This window comes from Haliotis asinina, chromosome 8 (genome assembly GCF_037392515.1).
Source record: "Haliotis asinina isolate JCU_RB_2024 chromosome 8, JCU_Hal_asi_v2, whole genome shotgun sequence".
Lineage (NCBI taxonomy): Eukaryota > Metazoa > Mollusca > Gastropoda > Lepetellida > Haliotidae > Haliotis > Haliotis asinina.
Window position 1 is genome coordinate 33,278,190 of NC_090287.1, and position 14,543 is coordinate 33,292,732.

The following is a 14,543-nucleotide window of genomic DNA, read 5'->3' on the forward strand; positions in this document are numbered from 1 at the left end:
TAACATTGATGTTTTTCAATTAGAACGTCTGTTAATGTATACTTTGCCACAGCTGTGGATTAGAAGAATGTCAACATTTATACTCCGATTATTTCCACTGCTCAATGCATGTGACTCTATAATAACGTAAGAAGTTTATACTCTCCACCAGAAAATCAACACCACTGTCTATTTGGGATACGGTGAACTTCGTAGTAATGATGCTCTTGCTTAACTGGAGTGGGTTTGATTAGGATGCAGTCAATACATAGCATCAAAACGTAGAATATATCCATTAAGACAGTGTGTACTTCCTTCTAGTTATGAAAGACCTAGCTTTAGAATAGCTTAGTGAAAAGAGGATCCTCACAACCTTTTCACATTCTGTTATCTCGTCAGCAAAACCACAAAACGGCAATAAAAAGAACTCAAAGTCTCCACTGATTGTATTTCGTTTTAACTGTAGACGGCTATACATATCGCTAAGAGAACAGAACACGCGGTCGGAAATATAGAGACCATCTTATATCCGTCAGTTCATTATAAACGTAGTTTACTGTATCAGTAGTTACATCGTTATAGTATGGATTTACATGTGTGCACATTGTATTTTAATATGGTGCATGATTTTTCCTAAGAGCCTGTGACTTTCGGTTGTGTTAATTTGTCAATAGGACGGTTGGGTAGCCTAGACGGTGGTTAAAGCGTTTGGTCGTCACACGCCTGGGTTTGATTTCTCACATGGGTACAGTGTGTAAAGCCCATTCATGGTAATCCCCTCCGTGCGGTAATATTGGTAAAAGTTGTGTTACAACAAACAAGCTCACTCATCTGTCTGGTTCTTGGGGAGGTATCATAAACCCTAAACATGCTGTCTGTTCACTAACCAGCTATATCGCGAAACCAACCTGTCCGATGAATGGAAATAATTCGCAAAACGATTTGTCTTGGCCGTCGTGCTGTCTGTTTCCAGAGGGTTTAGTTTAAATATTAAAATATCTAACAATATAATGATGCCCACCCCTGAATGTCAAACTAAATTAATGTCCAAACACAGCGACATATTTATTGAACTGGCGTTTCATTAGTAACATGATTGAACTAATGTCACTTATGAAATACAATTTAATCACAGTTTCCATGGAAACATTGCTCAATATACAAAGCTTGCACTTAAGGCCACCATAACGGTTTTATACTCCAATAAAATAAATTACTCTGGGAGTTATGGAAAGTAAATCCTGTCAACGGCCCCGGTGGTAGTCAGGTGACGCAACTAAAGTAGGAAGGTTATTGTTTGGGTACTCTCCTCTGACAGATTAACAGCTATCTTTTCGGCCTTGCGGCTCCGTCTTCAAGTATGTAGCGAGAGATAGGACCGCCACTCGAGGATCGGGTGGAGATGAGTGATCGCCTGTCTTTCAGGGGAAGATAGTACAGACCCCATGGGAAACACACGACCTCGTACTTGAAGAACGAAGAAGTGGAGACATTGTATATATACATGTAATCCTTTGCTATCTTGATGTCGGAAAAGAACCAATGTATACTCCTCTGAGAAAGTAGGGGATCGTGAAATATTATTGTAAATGCTTAAACTTTTGCACCGAAACACGTCGCACAGTATAGAGTCACACGCGTGTGTCAGGTGTCTTTTCCAATATTGGCACTTTCAGGGAGGTCGATTAATCTCTCTGGACCAGTACTTCTGTCAATCTCGTTGATTGTGCTTATCATACAGTTATTTCAATTTTGGGGGTCATTTTTTTTGTTTGTGTATGAACTGCCGGTGAACGTCCTTCTAGCTAACTTCACGTTCCCGTTTGTGACAGCTTTGTGATTTTACGTCCACACAACTTGTGTTTTATCTTGTGGCCTCACATTTCCGTTGTCACAACATGATACGCCAAGGCTGTGGTACGTCGGTTTCAATTCCAGCGGTCCACATAATTCCATGGCAATGAACCAAGACCTATCACGAACTGAACACTTCCGGGACATAACAGGTGTTGAAATGCCTAAACGTCAAAGCACGTTGACCGAACTCGGCCAGGCGCACAAAAAGTAGTAGGAACGCTCCCTTGAATCACTGTTGGATGACTCGCATGTAGTATGCTACGTTGAGTGAATAAATGCTGGGCAAATTGTAGCGGCATAAGGCATACGTGATCCAGAAACTTCAACTCTGAAATATATCATTTAAGGCCATGCCTGGTTATAACGCCTGCTATCAAATTTCACTATCATTTTCTCTTCGGAGATTTTCATTTGTTTGTTTGTTCTATACTGGACAAAATAAGTTATAGATATTGCTATTTTTATGACTGATATTTTATCAGTATGTCAATGAATAAATACATCATTATTCATAATTTTAAAAATTACAAATATCCCTAACTGTTTTGTCCAGTATATCTTGCTGTTATTTGCAATTATATATTATTTACCGACGGCCTGTAAATAATCGAATAAAAAACTGGCAACCACATGACTGATACAACGAACAGCTTTCCACAGTTTAAAGGTATGCAGATGGACTGTCTCACGAGGATACAAATGCTTGTCTGGAATAGATGGTCAGGTTCGCACATTTGGTTGGTACATGTCATCGTATCCCATTTGTGTGAAACATTGTTTATGACGTCATGATGTGAAAAAACTGATTGTTTGGTCCAGACTCGATTATCTACAGACTGTCTTCACATCTTGGGTTATTCCCGAGTGCTGCTATTTAAACAACTAACCAAAAAACCAGATGCACAATCAAGCAAGTCACATTTAAGTAGCTGTAGTGTCTTGGGGTGCCTGGGTCGATGTACACTCTTTGTGTGTTTATGTTCCCTCGGTCCAACGAAGTTCGAGGTGAACATAAACACACATAGAGGGTACATCTACTTATGAACCCCAATGGAGAAGTGAACAACGTATTTATCTCACCGAACACCGAACACCGAACATGTTAATTTTGAACTGTTTGAAGCAGGGGTGTTGGATTATAATAAGGAGTACCGGAGTTAGGCAACAACACAAACACTACTGACACAAAGTTCCAAACTCCCACAGTTCGGCATTTCCAGAGGGTAACACAGAAAATGTTATTCGCTTGTAAGCGAAATACATTGATTAACTCAGTCAATCAGAAACCGACATTTATGTGTGAAGTATGATAATAAATAATGTCCAATTCCGGCCTATATGTGAAAGGGACACATTGTGCCGTAATTAATGCTGACATACAAGTTCAAACAGTACATGTGTTTGTCAAAATAATTTCAACAGCCAATCCAAATCACTTGTACCTAACTGAAGTCCAACCAGCGAGGATTCCAAAACGAAAACACACACCTCGTTATGTCGTATCCGGCGGCGTGACCGATCTACAAGGCAATCCTACAGTTGAGACAATCGAAACTTCTTACTTTTACCTAGACTATCATAGCCTGGCGATCACTTTGTAAAAAGTGGCCTTTGAAAAAGTTCGAGTTATACGGAGTTCGAGACAACCAATAAAATATAGCAGGTATTCGCAAGAACCAGGCTAGCTATTCTCCAAACGTTCATAGCCCTACGCACTTCCTAAGCCCATTCTTAACACCTTGGCTACGATCTAAGTTACGAATTCTTGGGGCTACGAATGTTTCTAGAATGACGGCCCAGATGGTAAGTTCGAAACAACGAGGCTCAACTAAGTCACCTCACGCTAAAATGTACATCTATAAACACCGTCATTCCCCGGAGGCATGGTTAATATTCTCCTTTATCATGTTTAATATCTGTACCAATATATGTTCAACCTCAACCACGTTCCAGCTGACCTGTGCTATTCATAACAGAGATCATTAGTGTCCTATTTTACCATTTTAACCACTGAAGAAGTGCATTGTGTCTGTGACACACGGAATGTTATAATAGGCGATTACTGCAGGCTAAGTTCAACTGGAGACTTGATGTGGTTGTTCTGACACGTTACCACGTTTTGCAGTGACTGGACAACAACGGTTTGTATACACAGTACTGACCACACGCATTACTTGGGGTCACAATTAAGCCACAAAACGCGTAGGTATGTATATAAAAATGTCCATTGTAGTGGAATTACGACTCAAAGGGTTCTGCGTGATGGCTACTTTAACTTGAAACATAATTTGGCAACAGTATTTAATTATGGGTTGGTTGCTTGTTCACATTCAGAAGTATTCCAGCTATATGGCGGTGGTCTGTAAATAATCGCGTTTGCACCAAACAATCCAGTGATCAACAGTATGAACATCGATCTACGCAGTTGAGATACGATGACATGTATCAACCATGTCAGGGAGCTTGACCACCTGATCCCGTTAGTCGCCTCTTACGACAAGTATTTAACTAGATACTGCTGGTAGCTAAGGCCTCAGTTCCTGTTAAAGCATGTAGGGATACGCTGCGCGTTCATCCGTAAGACACTGTTCCTATGTTTGTTTTGTTTGTTTGCTTTTAATGCCACTCTCGGCAATATCATAGCTATATGATGGCGGTCTGTTAATGATTGAGTTTGGACCAGACAATCCAGTGAATGACAACATGAGCATCGAACTGGTGTGACATGTATCGACCAAGTCTAGCGAACATAACCGTCCAATCCTTTTAGTCAACTCCTGAACAAGCATGGTTTGCTGAGAACCAGTTGTAACCCGCATCTTCGTCGGTTCACGCATGGCGACCAATTCTAACCTGCATCGTCACGACTGACTGGCATAGTCAGCCACATGAACTAAGATCTCTTAAGTAAAAATAATGACTGTCTGACAAATCAGCATTTAATGCTATATTCTTTAGGTACATTTGTGGAAATATAAGCACTGTGACAAGATTATGCATCGATGTCACAACTGCCGACCAACACCAAACAATGAAGATACCTTGTGCATGTCAGAAAGAGCATCTCACCCATCCTTGTCCTCTTTTTCCATGAACATAACGTTTTGTCGATCAAATTAACCTATAATAAAAATCACATTTCTCCGACAGAATCTTTTGAAGACACATTTCACGTTGTATAGGTAGAGTTATGTTTGCACCACTTGACTGGCATACACGAAGAACTCATTATACACACACTACTAGTTCTTCAATATTGCATGAAACGTTTCCTTCTTCTGTCACCAGTGCCTATGGCAGATTCTTTAAGCCACCCACATGTGATATTAAGCATTCTGATGATCTGTGGTTAAGCATGAGACGCAGAAGAAGCTGATCGGCGAGGAGACTGATCATAGAATTTTTGTCGTCTGCTCTCCTCCTCAAGCAGACGATTCTTGTTGACGTCTGTACTAGCCTCCCGACGTCGTCGTAGATAGTTCACTTTCAGAATAAACGACTCAGACGAAAGTTTAGCAGTTTTTTGTACATTGGATTTAACGAAATGTGGCACTTGTCCGCATCGGTCCCTGAAGTTCAACCGTTGGTATATGAAGTTGACAGACGGGAGGAACCTGACTTTGTGAGACCCAACTATGAAGTAAGATGTCTGGGACTCGGGCTGAGTTCGTGAGGCTGACTCTTCCTCCTCGTTGATGGTGAACAAACTGTCTGAATCATCCTCCATCCTAGCCGGGCGGAGTAGAACCCCTCTATGTACTCCCACGGTTTCAATCACCTGTTCGCCTCAAGGCATGCATGCACCCTCCGGGAGTTGAAGTAGAATCTCTCCTTGCGTTTTATTGAAGGAGATATTTCACATGTGATCTGTTATCGCATCCGTGGATCGAATAATGTGCCTTCACATGTAGCAGCTCTGAAATGGTGTTTTGAAAGACTGTGTTTGTTTCATTACAATTCATAAAGCTGTGTAACCAAGGTTACAAATATGAGTGTTAAGTCTCCATCAACAAAATATAATTATTTTATGTATAGGTCATAAATAAACGAAATATGGACTCCAGTACAATATCATTTGTACTAGTTAAGGATTAAGTTACGTTCTACATCTCCACTTAACATTAGCCAGTTCATACTTACAGCAATCCCAAAGTAACTCCAGAGGTAAGAGAGCAAAACCGTCCATGGTTATATATTTCACAGATAAAAACCAATCTGTTCACAGGACTCTTTCTCCCTTTGAACTTATCACGTCCCGGGGTGTGTCGGTTGAACAGATAGCGCTTACAACCCTCGATAATATAGTTGATAATATACCTGTCTGTGTGATATATGAACTAACTTTAAAAGCTGGTCCTTTCTCGTGCGAGTGTATCTCACAATTGATGTCACGGGTTGAAACACGGCCAGGCGTCTACACACAACAAACACACATTGCTAATATAATATCACCCCTCGGCTACCTCAAATGGTCTGTTTAATTTATACTGATTGAACACTGGATGGAATTTGTTTAGTAAATCTGTGCTCACAGACCCCTGTCGCTGAGAAACCGGTAAGTGATCGCGAGTCGACGGGTGGTGGTTCATATATTGTATTAGCCCCCCTCGTACTTACTCGACAAAGACGGCCGGTGTGAATAAATACACGCCCTCGTTGAGTAAATCATATATATACACACGCATATGCTCGGAATGCATGTTGGTAAATTCAGTTTGTTTCAATCATGCTCGGATAAGCATTAAGCTTCACGTGACCCTGAGGATTGTTACAGGAGCTGTAATAACAAGTATTATGTTTCAAATGTCCTGTTAAGAAAGGTTAATGTATTTGTAGACACGCCTGGGTTACATTTATACGAATGTGGTTTATATGTGGATATAGTTATCTCAATGTTGCGTGCAGATCCGGGGAAATATGAATGACACGTGGTTCGACAGATCAGGCAACAATTTCTCGAGCCAACTGAAGTTTTTGCTCAATTATCCAGTTTGACAAATTGAAACAGGTAATTTTTTTAACCCAGCTGCATTTTTAAAATAGAAAAGCCCAAGCAACTTAAGAAATATATGCATAAAATTCAAATTGTATACTATGTTTGAGTTTAATGTAGCTTTCAGCTCATTCTGGGAAATCCATTTTCTACAATTTTGAGTAAAAATTCTAACTTAAGTCAAAACTCAGACTTAAGTATTTTTTCAACACATTGGGGCCCGATCAGTGCTTTCAAGCTTAATATGGCCACACTAAACAACAACAATAATAATAAATGATATGATTAATGTGTAATTGTGCAAAATGTAAACATTAAATGTAGATTAATTAGTGAATGAATCTGTCCAACCAATTCTCAGTGGATGTCCAGTGACATTCAGTGGCCCAGAAAAGCTGCTTATCCTGCTTAAACTACGCATAGAAAATTTCCAATTACGCACTAAAACCATAATTGCCGCGTACCAAAAACGTATTTAAAATGTAAGATACGCACAAAGTTTAAAACATGCGTACGGAACATATTTATAAAAATCGCTTTCGTAATGAACAAAATATCGATTGCTTTCAAATTGTACTGTTAGTATAAGACTAGCGTTGTACTGTGAGTACAGGTTGAATGCTTTTTTATGAAATCATTTCCATTATATTTAAGTCTTTTTTATTAGGTATGACATAATGCAGTACATACCTGGGCCCACCTGCACAAAACTATCTTAGAGCTACGGCTATCTTAAGACTAGTTTAGAAAATGGGATTTGGAATCATTGTAACACAAAGATCAAGTGCAAGAGAGCCCTACTTACTCATTGACATATACTCCGGTGAGTGTAAAATCATTAAAATATCCATATACTTGAAAGCTGTAAATAATGACATACCCTCTCAATACTCATAATGTCCACTCCAACTAAACAAGGAATAAAAAATACAGTGGATACAGTACCCACGTGTGCTAAATCTTATCTGGAGCTGTATCTAATGTCGGTACAAACAGAGTATTTTCTCGAGGTATGATGGTGCAGCTCGTTCATTTTATTAGCGTTGTCTCATTCTAGGTGTTTTCGGACTCAGAGGTCCATGCATCGTATGTACCAGGGCGTCATGAAAAATGACTATTATATGCATTTTTGGAATAGCCTTTGTGCATGATAAACTTCTTTATATGTACAATAGCACATATAGAAGTTGATCATGCAGAAAGTTTTGTCATTCCTAGATCTAACATAAGTGATTAATGTCCTTGCATTCTCTGTCCCTTTCGACAGATATGTGATTAACGAGATTCAGGAGGAGGGTGCACAGACTCCCTGTTGTTACTGGTTATTATTGGTGCCATGGGTTTGCCATGGGTTTGGCACCTCCCATGCAGTTGACAATAATGGGTTTGCTGTCAGACCTTCTGACAATCTGGTTTATGCTGCAGTGTTAGGAAGTCTTCATATTCTCCGGAACGGGAGTTGGGGATAGGGAGCGTACCTATGCAACACCCACCCAACCCAACCCTGAATCCGCCCATGGATTGCTGATGATGAGTGAGTGCGTTTAGTTTTACGCCGCACTCAGCAAATTCCAGCTATATGGCGGCGGTTTGCAAATAATCGAGCCTGGACCAGACAATCCAGTGATCAACAGCATGACTATCGATCTGCCCAACTGGGAACAGATGACATGTCAACCAAGTCCTCGAGCCTGACCACCCGATCCCTTTAGTCCCCTCTTACGCCATGTATGGCAAGCATGGGTTGCTGACGGCCTATTCTACCCCGGGATCTTCACGGCTATGCTGATGATGAACCATTCCAACCCGAATGTGGCACTGCCTGGATAGCCCAAACCCTTATGGACGGTGTGTATTTTCAAATGTTCAAAGCAGACCGCCACCATGCAGCTGGAATATTGCTGTGTGCGGCGTAAAACTAAATTCACTCACTCAATGTTACGGGCGGGGGCAGCGGTCACCAGATAAACCATCTTTAAATGATTTAACTTTTGTATTTTTTCTGTAATTGAAATTTTATTGCTGAATCCCTGTTGCAGTCAAGAAAATATGCAGAAATCTAATGAGATATAGGTGTATTTTTTTACGAAACAAGATAAACCATTCACTCACCATTCAAACAAACACAAGTTCAATTTTAATTTTCAAACAAGTATAATTAATTCAGTCGCCTTTGATTTAGCCATGATACAATAGCCATTTAAATTTTACAGTGTGGACAAGCATACCTATCGAAACGGTTATATGTATTAAATTCAGTAATATCACAATTTCAACAGTACATGAAAGAATATAAACGAAAGGCACTGTAATTTTCTGTAATTTTCACTTACGTGTAGGTGTGTATGTCACTTTATGCTTGGTGGCAGTCATTAATCATATGCGTACACATGCTCGGATGTTCTAAACAGACCACCTGGTGTTTGACACTAGTGACTGTTGAGCTTAACGACCCTCAGCAGTATGTTTTTTCATGACAGACGTGTCATCATAATGGGTGAGGAAATTCACTTACCAACCATACCATAGTGTGTACACCAGAGCAGGGTGCATCTGGAATTCGAGGTGTTTTTGTTTTTGCTTTGTTTTGTAGTTATTATTTTAGCGCCACATTCAGCACTATTCCAGCCGCGTGCCGACGGTTTGTAAATAATCGAGTATGTACCAGACAATTAAATGATTGTTATCATGAGCATCAATCTATGCACCTGAGATATGATGACATGGGAGTGAGTGACTTAAGTTTTACGCCGTACCCAGCATATATTATTATATATGGCGGCGGTCTGTATATGATCGTGTCTGGACCACACAATCCAGTGTTCAACAGAAAGAGCACGGTAACTTCAAGTATCGTTTAATGTCATTTTCTGTGTAATGACCAGGTATTGAGCATTCGACGTAACTTCTCAAGGCGAACCATGTGTGAACTAAATGACGGACACAGCAGTTTACCTGTATATACCTGTACATACACATACCGTGATAACGCTGGAGGGTTCATTGTGGACAGTTGTGTATGTAAACTTCATTGAAAAACGATCGAAGTAACATGACGCTTGAGAATTAAACAGGTTGCATTGGTTATGCACGTGTGGATTTTGATTTGACTTTCTCGAGGGAATCAAATTACAGGTTACAGAATATTCGACAACACTCTCTGCGTTATAGATTTGCCTTGCAGAGCGTACCTATGTGGGGAACAGAACCCGGGACGTTTCACGTTACCCACAACAGTACCCCCACGTCCCTTGAAGGTTACAACATAATGTGGGCATTTCAGAGCTACCTGGGGTTCTGGGTCCCGATAACACTTCATTCGTAGCCCCACGACATTCGTAAGCCTACGGTAAACTGTAGAGTCACTACAGGTCGCAACTTTACGAAGACATTTCGCATCGGGATCCAGATAAAGGAATATGTTATCATCTAACTATGAAGCAACCCTCTCTATAAAACATAACAAGTCATAACAATTAATTTCATCAATTCAGGGTCTTTATGCTTTTGATGCCATTTATATGTAGAACGTCATAGTAAAAATTCAAAATCCTTTTCAATATCCTAAGAACTTCGGACTTTCGACTACTGGTGACGATCGGCGCTGATCTCGGTTGTGAACTCAGTTCGTAGATCACACTCAGTTCTCCGCAATCAAAGAAACATTTCTCATGACAGTCCCATTTCTGTCAATTAGTCAGTCAGACTTGTTGAACAGATACCAAGCGTTTATGTATCTAAGACTAATTTGCTCTGTCTCCTTTGTGACCACGCGTCTCCCGCTTGATTTAGTACCGCTTGTCGCCTTGTATTCACCTGTTGGTCTATATTGGCAGTGTCAAATACCGTTAATAACGACTCATTATGTCCCGTTCTATATTCGTCTGCTGGGATATTTAGTCTATGGGGTGAGAAATACTATCACGAATGTGAACCAAGGTCCCGAATCAAAGGGGTATAGTTCGTGTAGTAACCCTTTCATTCCATTTCGTTCTTCTATGGGGCATTCCTGACCCAAATGCGTATATATCTTACAGTCAGATATTGAAATTTGTCATTTCGTGAAATGACTGCGAGGGTCATCCATTTCGAGTCATTTTGTGTAACAACAATCACTATACCTCAGTCATTCCATACAATTTCACCTAATAACATCATCTACAAAAGTGGATCACAATTTCTACATCATTCATTGTCACTAAACTGTTTAAACTATTTTGACTGTTGCACTTCAGCCTGGCTGTGAAGCACTTACACCTGTTTGACACTTACTGTGTCCAAAGCAGCCAAACCTCACAAACCCCTGTCCACCAGATATTGATGAAACGAAATTTCATGAAATGACTGAAGTATATTGATTGGTGTTACATAAAATGACACAAAATGGCTGACCCTGTTAATCATTTCAGAAAATCACTGAAATGTTTAGTCATTTCACGAAATGACTGACTTCACAATCTGACTGTAACATATATACTATTGACAACGTAAGGGATATTCCCTTTGGGGGTAACATTGAAACATTATTTGGGAACCAAGTGGTATGATTATATACTACCGACAAGAAATAAGGGAACTAATGAAATAATAGCGAATTTGAAACTGCTTTAAATATCCACTAAATCAATTTTAGGCGTCAAGTTCAATATCTGGTGTGTCCACCATGTTGGGCAACACATTCACGGCACCTTGATGGCATGCTGTTAATCAATTTCCGGATGGTTGCCCGTGGTATTGCCCGCCATTCCTCTTGGAGAGCTGCACCAAGCTGGGCCAGGTTGGCGGGTCCTGCGTCCCTGGCGTACACCCTTCGACCAAGAACGTCCCAGAGATGTTCAATTGGGGACAGGTCTGGGGACTTAGAGGGCCAGTCCAATGTCTGGATACCTTCTTGTCGGAGATAAGCGGAGACAATTCGGGCCCGATGTGGTCTGGCATTATCATCTTGGAATACAAAATTTCGGCCGATAACTCTAGCCAATGGAGCCACAACAGGACGCAATATTTGGTCAACGTATCGCTGACCAGTCATGGCTCCGTTAATGATGACCAAATCTGATCGTCTGCCATGTGTAATCCCACCACACACCATGACACTACCACCTCCATATCGATCATGGTCAAGAATTGCTGCTCTGGCATATCGCTCCCCGCTCCGACGCCAACAACGTTTTCTGCCATCTGTGAATCGTAGGCAAAACCTTGACTCATCAGAGAACATGGTGTAAAGCCAGTGGCGCATAGCCCGTCCCTGATGCTGCCAAGCCCATGCCAATCTTTGGCGCTTATGGTGAGCTGAAAGGGTGACACCCTTAAAAGACCGTCTTGCTTTCCGACGAGCTTGATAGAGTCGGTTTTTAAAGGTTGAGGTTGAAATGCGTCTTCCGGTGAGTGTGCGGAATTCTCTACTGATGGAAGGGGCCGATTTAAACTTATCGCGTAGAGCAATTAACGTAATGAGACGATCCTGTCGTGGTGTCGTTGATTTTGGTCTACCACGCCCAGGTCTCTTATCCCACAGACGGTACTTATCCCACAGGCGTGAAATTACACTTTTTGATTTACCATCTGCCGGGCAACTTCACATATTGATGCCGCCCCCCCCCCCCCCCCCCCCCCCCCGCCTCTATCATCCCCACAATTCTCCATTTTGTTGCTTCACCGAGATACTGCCTCGGGGGCATTTCTGTCAGTAAGTGTAAATCTCTATTGCATTAGTGATTGCGACTTCTCCAGTACATTTACAGGAGCTAACTTCTGTATGCACGTGTAGCACGTGCTGGGCATGCATTATGCGCAATTACATTTTCATTGGATTTTGCGTTTTAAAGGCACGCCACGATAACGGACCCTGACACAGTCAAAGTCATCTACATTCAATTTCTTGGTTCCCTTATTTTCTGTCGGTAGTATATATGGATTTAGGACATGATTATTCAAGTCACAAATTGTAAGGGTTCTATGAGTGAATTTAGTTACACACAGGGCTCAGATGTATTCAAGCTATATGGCGAAGGGATGTAAATAATCGAGTATAGACCACACATTCCAATGATCAACAGCATGAACACTGATCTACGAAAATGGGATGCAATGACATGTGTCAACCCATGTCTGTGAGGCTGACCACCCCATCCAGTAAATCGCCTCTTATGACAAGTATGAGCTGCTGAAGGCCAATTCCAACCTTGATCTTCACAGGTTTGGGTGATATTACTTCTAACATGCCAAACATTATCACATCCGGGCAAGGACACATCACATATTTTGATGACAGTAACTTTCAGCATATTTGTTAGCAAAATGTTGGAAAAACCAAGTATATTCTTTCAACATACGGGGAATTGAACCCTTTGCATTAAGTGTTGGACCATTGGGTCACACAATATGCTTGAACACTCCAGATATACAGCATCAAATATACATGTTAACAACAATGAACACATTCTAGTCAAGACCACCTGCAGTCATAATAAAGACAAATGAACGCATGTTTATTTTAAAACTTCATTCCAATATTTAGATAAAAGCATATTCTGCACTCTCCATAAACTACAGTTCATGAAGTATATGAAAAAGTATAAAATAATACACAAATTAAGCCATAAAACTTTGAGACCGGCGGAATGACACAATATGTAAAAGAAATATATCGTTCTTAATCACAAACTGCTCATATCAACTGCTCTCTGCAGTCAGCAGAGACATGTAATTATGCATTTCATTTACATTTGCAACAGTAAAAATGGGTATTTATCTGATAGATACTTCAAAATATCAAGGTCACTTTATGGTCAAATGGGAGCCTCAGGTTGAGGAATGGTGTCTTGATATCTGTCATATCTATCCAGACTGGCAATACAGTGTCAAATATAAACGACCACATATAGTACTACCATATATGTACATTGTGTACTGATGACTGTACCATATGAGTGAGTGTGGTGTGTCTATCACTTTAAGTGTGTGTGAGATAGAGAGAGAGTGAGTGAGTGACACATGTTGGCTCACTGATACATCTACTTGAGTGAATTTTTCAAACACTTGAACTTAATAAGATCCTATGCATTGGTCCCAAGTAATCTTATAAGAAATACCACATTGCTCCATGCCGTGCTCTCGAAGACTTACATAAAGGATAAATTAAAATTTCTATGTCCAACACATTGTCAGATAAATACTTCAATAGTTAAACATCAATAAAATGTTTTACTGAAAATCAAAAACAAAACCGTAATCATGTGCAGCAGCACACAAGGAAGACAACCCTGATAGTCTTCATATTCTTCTGTGGTCTCTTAATATTTTCTTTCAGTTATTTGTTTTGGTGAAAGATCATATCACCTGATATGTTATTTGAAGTTAAAATAAATGTAAAGATTATATCATTGAATCTAATAGTATCTAAACATACAAAATAAAATCTATTATGTAGTCACATCAAAGAGTAAATGTTGATTTAATAAGATACAATTTTGTTACTTTATCCCTTCATCTAAAAACTAAAACCTAAATATGATTATATCATAAGATACAGTGTGTTATCAACAATTCAATGAAAGTTTCATAAATGATGTTAAGAAGGACAATACCATATTTCATATATTCCATTTAACAATATCTGTGTTCCCAAGTATATTCTGTTTAGGCAATATTCTTATTACATCAAAATCTTATGTAAGTAAGCAAACACATTTTATATTTCTTACCAAGG